This window comes from Schistocerca nitens, chromosome 3, assembly GCF_023898315.1.
Source record: "Schistocerca nitens isolate TAMUIC-IGC-003100 chromosome 3, iqSchNite1.1, whole genome shotgun sequence".
NCBI lineage: Eukaryota > Metazoa > Arthropoda > Insecta > Orthoptera > Acrididae > Schistocerca > Schistocerca nitens.
The window spans coordinates 524,926,036-524,932,608 of NC_064616.1; positions in this window are offsets into that span (position 1 = coordinate 524,926,036).

Consider the following 6,573-nt stretch of genomic DNA (forward strand, 5'->3'; position numbering starts at 1 on the left):
CGTGAAGCGTTCAGTGAATTCGAAAGTAAAATTCTATGTACCGACTTGACAGAAAATCCTAGGAAGTTCTGGTCTTACGTTAAATCAGTAAGTGGCTCGAAACAGCATATCCAGACACTCCGGGATGATGATGGCATTGAAACAGAGGATGACACGCGTAAAGCTGAAATACTAAACACCTTTTTCCAAAGCTGTTTCACAGAGGAAGACCGCACTGCAGTTCCTTCTCTAAATCCTCGCACAAACGAAAAAATTGCTGACATCGAAATAAGTGTCCAAGGAATAGAAAAGCAACTGGAATCACTGAACAGAGGAAAGTCCACTGGACCTGACGGGATACCAATTCGATTCTACACAGAGTACGCGAAAGAACTTGCCCCCCTTCTAACAGCCGTGTACCGCAAGTCTCTAGAGGAACGGAGGGTTCCAAATGATTGGAAAAGAGCACAGGTAGTCCCAGTCTTCAAGAAGATTCGTCGAGCAGATGCGCAAAACTATAGACCTATATCTCTGACGTCGATCTATTGTAGAATTATAGAGCATGTTTTTTGCTCGAGTATCATGTCGTTTTTAGAAAACCAGAATCTACTATGTAGGAATCAACATGGATCCCGGAAACAGCGATCGTGTGAGACCAACTCGCTTTATTTGTTCATGAGACCCAGAAAATATTAGATACAGGCTCCCAGGTAGATGCTATTTTTCTTGACTTCCGGAAGGCGTTCGATACAGTTCCGCACTGTCGCCTGATAAACAAAGTAAGATCCTATGGAATATCAGACCAGCTGTGTGGCTGGATTGAAGAGCTTTTAGCAAACAGAACACAGCATGTTGTTATCAATGGAGAGACGTCTACAGACGTTAAAGTAACCTCTGTCGTGCCACAGGGGAGTGTTATGGGGCCGTTGCTTTTCACAATATATATAAATGACCTAGTAGATAGTGTCGGAAGTTCCATGCGGCTTTTCGCGAATGATGCTGTAGTATACAGAGAAGTTGCAGCATTAGAAAATTGTAGCGAAATGCAGGAATGATCATATAAAATTAATTGTTGGTAAGGCGGGTACCAGGTTGAGATTCATTGGGAGAGTGCTTAGAAAATGTAGTCCATCAACAAAGGAGGTGGCTTACAAAACACTCGTTCGACCTATACTTGAGTATTGCTCATCAGTGTGGGATCCGTACCAGATCGGGTTGACGGAGGAGATAGAGAAGATCCAAAGAAGAGCGGCGCGTTTCGTCACAGGGTTATTCGGTAACCGTGATAGCGTTACGGAGATGTTTAATAAACTCAAGTGGCAGACTCTGCAAGAGAGGCGCTCTGCATCGCGGTGTAGCTTGCTCGCCAGGTTTCGAGAGGGTGCGTTTCTGGATGAGGTATCGAATATATTGCTTCCCCCTACTTATACCTCCCGAGGAGATCACGAATGTAAAATTAGAGAGATTAGAGCGCGCACGGAGGCATTCAGACAGTCGTTCTTCCCGCGAACCATACGCGACTGGAACAGGAAAGGGAGGTAATGACGGTGGCACGTAAAGTGCCCTCCGCCAAACACCGTTGGGTGGCTTGCGGAGTATAAATGTAGATGTAGATGTTTGCAGTCTGATCTGAATATCAGAAAGATGTACAACCTTTACCTGAAGAAATGTGCACAGGATGATACCGAACCAGTCAAAGAAAAGATATACTGTATTATGAGATGTTTTCTACTAATTTCAATATACTTTTTAAACCCCCGTCCAAAGATACATGCCAGCTATGCGATTCCCTGATGATCAATCTTACTTTAGAGAATGATGACGCAAAAAAGGACGTGGCTAAATAAGAACTTCATCTTTGGCGAGCACAACAAACAAGAGATTCTTTCAATTCAGACAAGTTGCTTGCAGGAGAAGATGTTTACGTTTTTTTTAGATCTGGGAAAGCTTTATCTTTCCCAAAATTACCTACATCTGCTGCCCATTAAAACTAAATATCTATGTATATAACCTAGGAGTGCGCAGTTTCAATGGCTCTAAAGGTTACATGTAGATGTGGGATGAGACAGAAGGATCTCAAGGACCAAAGAAAATTGGAGCATATCTTTTTAAACATTTTAAACAACATGCCTCATATCATCGCCATATTATCATGTATTCACATGCTTGCTCAGATCAAAACAGGAATATCAAACTAAGATTAGCTTTGCAAAAACTTTTGCAAGATCCAGAGATGGCAGCCGATTACATTGACCAAAAATTTATGGTATCGGGACACAGTTACCTCCCAAATGTTGCAGATATAGGAATTAGAATTTATTTTTGATCCAAGAAATTGGACTGATTTGGTAACAATTGCCAAACGCAAAAATCCATTTCTGGTAATAGAGATGAAGCGAGAAGAGTTTATTTCAACCAAAAACTTGGAAGCTTCATTTTCGAATAGGAAAACCAATACTTCAAGATCCCTGTATCCAGATCGTCAACCTGTTAAAGAGCTGAAAAAAGCATGTGTTGGAACTTTTGCAATATATTCCTCCACATTACCACTCATTTTATCGATGGTTACCTTCAATAAACCAAAGCACACGTGCATCATCCTCAAAACCAAAAGAAATCAAGAATCCTGCAGAGTACGGCAGCAATAATGATGAATATATAGATGAAATTCATCAAAAAGTCCAGCGGACAGTGACCACAAGCCACAGTTTTTGTGTTAAATTATAGTTATATTGGAAATTGTTTAAGTTACGTTCTTCTGTATCCACACAATAGGTGAGTTATTCTGTTGGGTTTCAATAAAAGTAAGTCTTATCATTGTATGAATCACCTGCATTTTTCTGTGTTACATTTTGAAAACATCTAATTATCTTCAGTGTCATTGAGGACTGACTTACACTGATTGGCATCTGAACCCTCCAATTATAACCACCTGGCAGATTAAAAACTCACTACGCTGTGGAGCAGTGACCGAGTAGCATTACTAGTCGATAAAGTTACACACGAAAATAATCCCTGGTTTAGCCACAGTGCAATGGTGCGCGTAGCTGAGACGTCACCGTGGATAAACAAGTCCCTACTTTGCCGCTGCTGTGAATACTTCACCAAATTGTGAAGTCGGGCCGTGCGTAGACAGCTGTGAGGACTGGTTTTGCTCTGCAGGCTGCAAACACAAGTTCAGAGAACGCCACCCTCACAATGCACATGCCTGGGGCCGAGGCGGCGACCAGCAGGCCATACTCAGTAGTAAAACTATTTTTCGAGGCGCCAGTGAGCCACTCCAAACTTTAGCCGGGTCACCGGCCTCTACATATCGGCTGCTACAAGGGTGTACCGCTGACCGTTCCTCAGTGGTCGCCTCAGTCGGCACCTCGCTATTGTCACCGACCAGCCGCCTTCTGGGAACTCTCTGGCCCGGCCCTTGCGGTTATCTCAAGTGCACCACTCCTCGCAGAGCGGCCAAACGCGCAGATTCAGTACACAAATATACAAACCAGACCAGAGGCAAATATTCAATTTAATCAGAGCAAATGAAGTTAGAGATCTTAGTACCCAATCACACGTTATTCCTTGACATTAATCGACCAGCTCCCACCCATGACATTTCGAGTGAGTGATGCCAATGGAAAAAAACGAAGAGGACAAGCCAACGAGGGCTTGGTGTCTTTCACTAAAACAGTCATAACGGAGATATCTACGAGGGGCGTTCAGAAAGTAAGCTCCGATCGGTCGCGAAATGGAAACGACTATGAAAATCCGATAAAGCTTTGCACAGATGTGTTGGGTAGTGTCTCTAGTATAACCCCAGTTAGCATCACGTCGCTCTTCTCATTTCTGAGCTCGCAGTGAGTGCGTAAATATGTCTAGAAAATAGTGTCTGCCGCCAAGTACGAGGGCCTGGTGAGAAATTTCGCTTGAAGCTATGCAGCTAACATTACATAACTGTCGTGCTGTTTCTTCTTCAAGACAATTCTCAGCCGCATTCTGCAGGGGCAATGAAGATGCTCCTGCATCGTTTTCAAATGGAAATGTGAGATTACCCACAATACAGTCCGCAATTGTCTCCCCCTGAGTTTCATCTCTGGTCACATGAACCGCTGTCTTTGAAGACAACATTTTGACACAGACAACGAGGTGTAGGCCAGCGTGGAGAATTGGCGGAAAGCACTGGCGGCTGCCTTCTATGATGAGGCTATTGAAAAGTTGGTACAACGCTATGACAAAAGTCTAAGTCAGAACGGCGACTACGTAGAGAAGTAGCTGAAAGGTGTAGCTAATTGTTACAAGTAAAACATTTCTGATGTTCACTGTGGTTTCAATTTGGCAATCAATCGGAGCTTACTTTCTGAACAGGCCTCGTATTTTCACAACTGTGCTGCTTCCGCGTTGTTTGACTGTTGTGGATACTGTCCCATGTTGTATGTAGTTTATAACGGAGAATGTTATAACTAAAGAATATCGCACCTATTTAGTAGCTGCTTGAGACAGACAGGGGAGACTGTACTAGTAGTTAAGGGCAACAGATGATCGTGGGTGTGAGAAACGTAGTTGGGAAGATAGATTTCGGCAGTGCCAGCGGCATAGTGCTTGGAGATTTGGTTTTACAATTAATTGAGGACTGAAAGTTCAGTGGTGTTAGTACCGACAGTATATGTAAGAATTCGTGTGTTGCGATTTGTCACTTTCCCGATTGTAACCTCGCAGCTTACTCGAATTTAGAAATTTTACAATGGTGAACGCACTACATGGGACGTAGTGGATGTATGGAATATTAAGGACTATTGTTTTAGCGGGTGATTACTCATTGACTTTTTGCAATGGTACGAAAATTCATATGTTATGACAACTTTACGGTCCTAAGTACTTGTTATCTCGTTAGAGCTTCTAGGACGCACAGGGTCAGTAAACTTTACCGGATGGAACATCTGATAACCTACTTGTCCAGTTTATCTACGAGTTCCTGTAGACTCTCTCATAGCTGCCACCTTTTACAGAAAATACTGGTGCCACTGTGCTTCCTTGTCCTGTTAATTTTGTAATTTAGAATTTCTGAGATACCTCTTGCTTTCTGTCTAAGATAGTAAAATTTAGCTAACACACTACTTTTTAATCATAGTTTTGCTGATTGACTGGAGCTTACCTTCCATATTTTGTTGGTGTTTTAAAGTATCACCTTCCTGATAAGAGCACCCAAAATCCCCGACTTTTTGAGTTTTGTTCTTGTTTGTTCTATATTCACACTGTGTGCAGCGGTCAACACCAGGTCTTCAGGGACCTGAAGCGTACACTGGGATTTATTTCCATTGGCGAATCTAAGCGTTCTTTAATGGAAATGCTGCCTTGATAGCTGCCAATGGAGTGGTGCGTTAAGCTCTCGGCACACGGACGGTGCATTCGAATGTCAACGTTGCGCATGACAAGTTTCTGACGCCATAGCGTGGAAAAAACATACTGAGGAGTCTTTGATGACGTATAGAGCAATATCGAGCATGACAGATACTTTGAACGTACATTAGAACGTAGATAAATGGAATGGAAGAACGCTACCTACATCGCATTCACGTCTTTTCAGTGTAGTGTATGGCTTTTGTTGAATCCCATATTTGGTATCATATTATAAGTTACATCCTATGAATGAATGCCGTTTCAGTGCAACAGCAAACTGATCGCCCGAAAACTCATATTTTGTTACTAGATACGATTTGCTTTGATAAAGCGATGGGAAACGTCATAATTGTGTTTAAACAATTTTCGAATTGTAACATTCGTGTTATGAAAGTATGTTGCAATAATACTTGCAGTACGACTGGGTGTTGTGTAATGTCCTTAGGTTAGTTAGGTTTAAGTAGTTCTAAGTTCTAGGGGACTGATGACCATAGCTGTTAAGTCTCATAGTGCTCAGAGCCAAGTACTCGCTGTAACGTTTTTTTACTGTACTGTTTAGTCTTGTATTTCACATGTTCTAAAGAGTCTGCTAATCAATAAAAACAGTGATCAAATGAGAATGACTTGAGGGTTTTACTAAAACGTGAGAATGACGAAATAATTTTTATCTTTTGTGGAAAAGTATTGTACATTTATATCATACTATTTATAACGGAATTTTTGTAAGCTGATATCCTTACTGATTGTATGAGGAACTTTCCTTTTTGCCTGATATCATGGTCATGGATATTCAAACTTTTATTTATGTACACTGCAGACAGAACAACACGAATAGAGTTGGGAGATGGAAAGAACTATGCTTTCCGATAGAGCTCAAAATGTTCAAAGGTGTGTAATTCCTAGGGGACCAAACTGCTTAGGTCATCGGTCCCTAGACTTAAACACTACTTAAACTATTTTAAATTAAGTTACGCTAAGAACAACACACACAGCCATGCCCGAGGGAGGACTCGAACCTCCGGCAGGAGGGGCCTCGCAGTCCGTGACATGACGCCTCAAACCAATAGAGCTGACGTAGGAATTTTACTCCCGTCCATTTCCTAAATAAACAGTGTGATTTGCGAGCGAGATACAGCCGATAACTGCCCCTGTGGCATGCAGCAATCGCGTATACCACGTCGAGACACACGTACCGTATACACAAGCTGC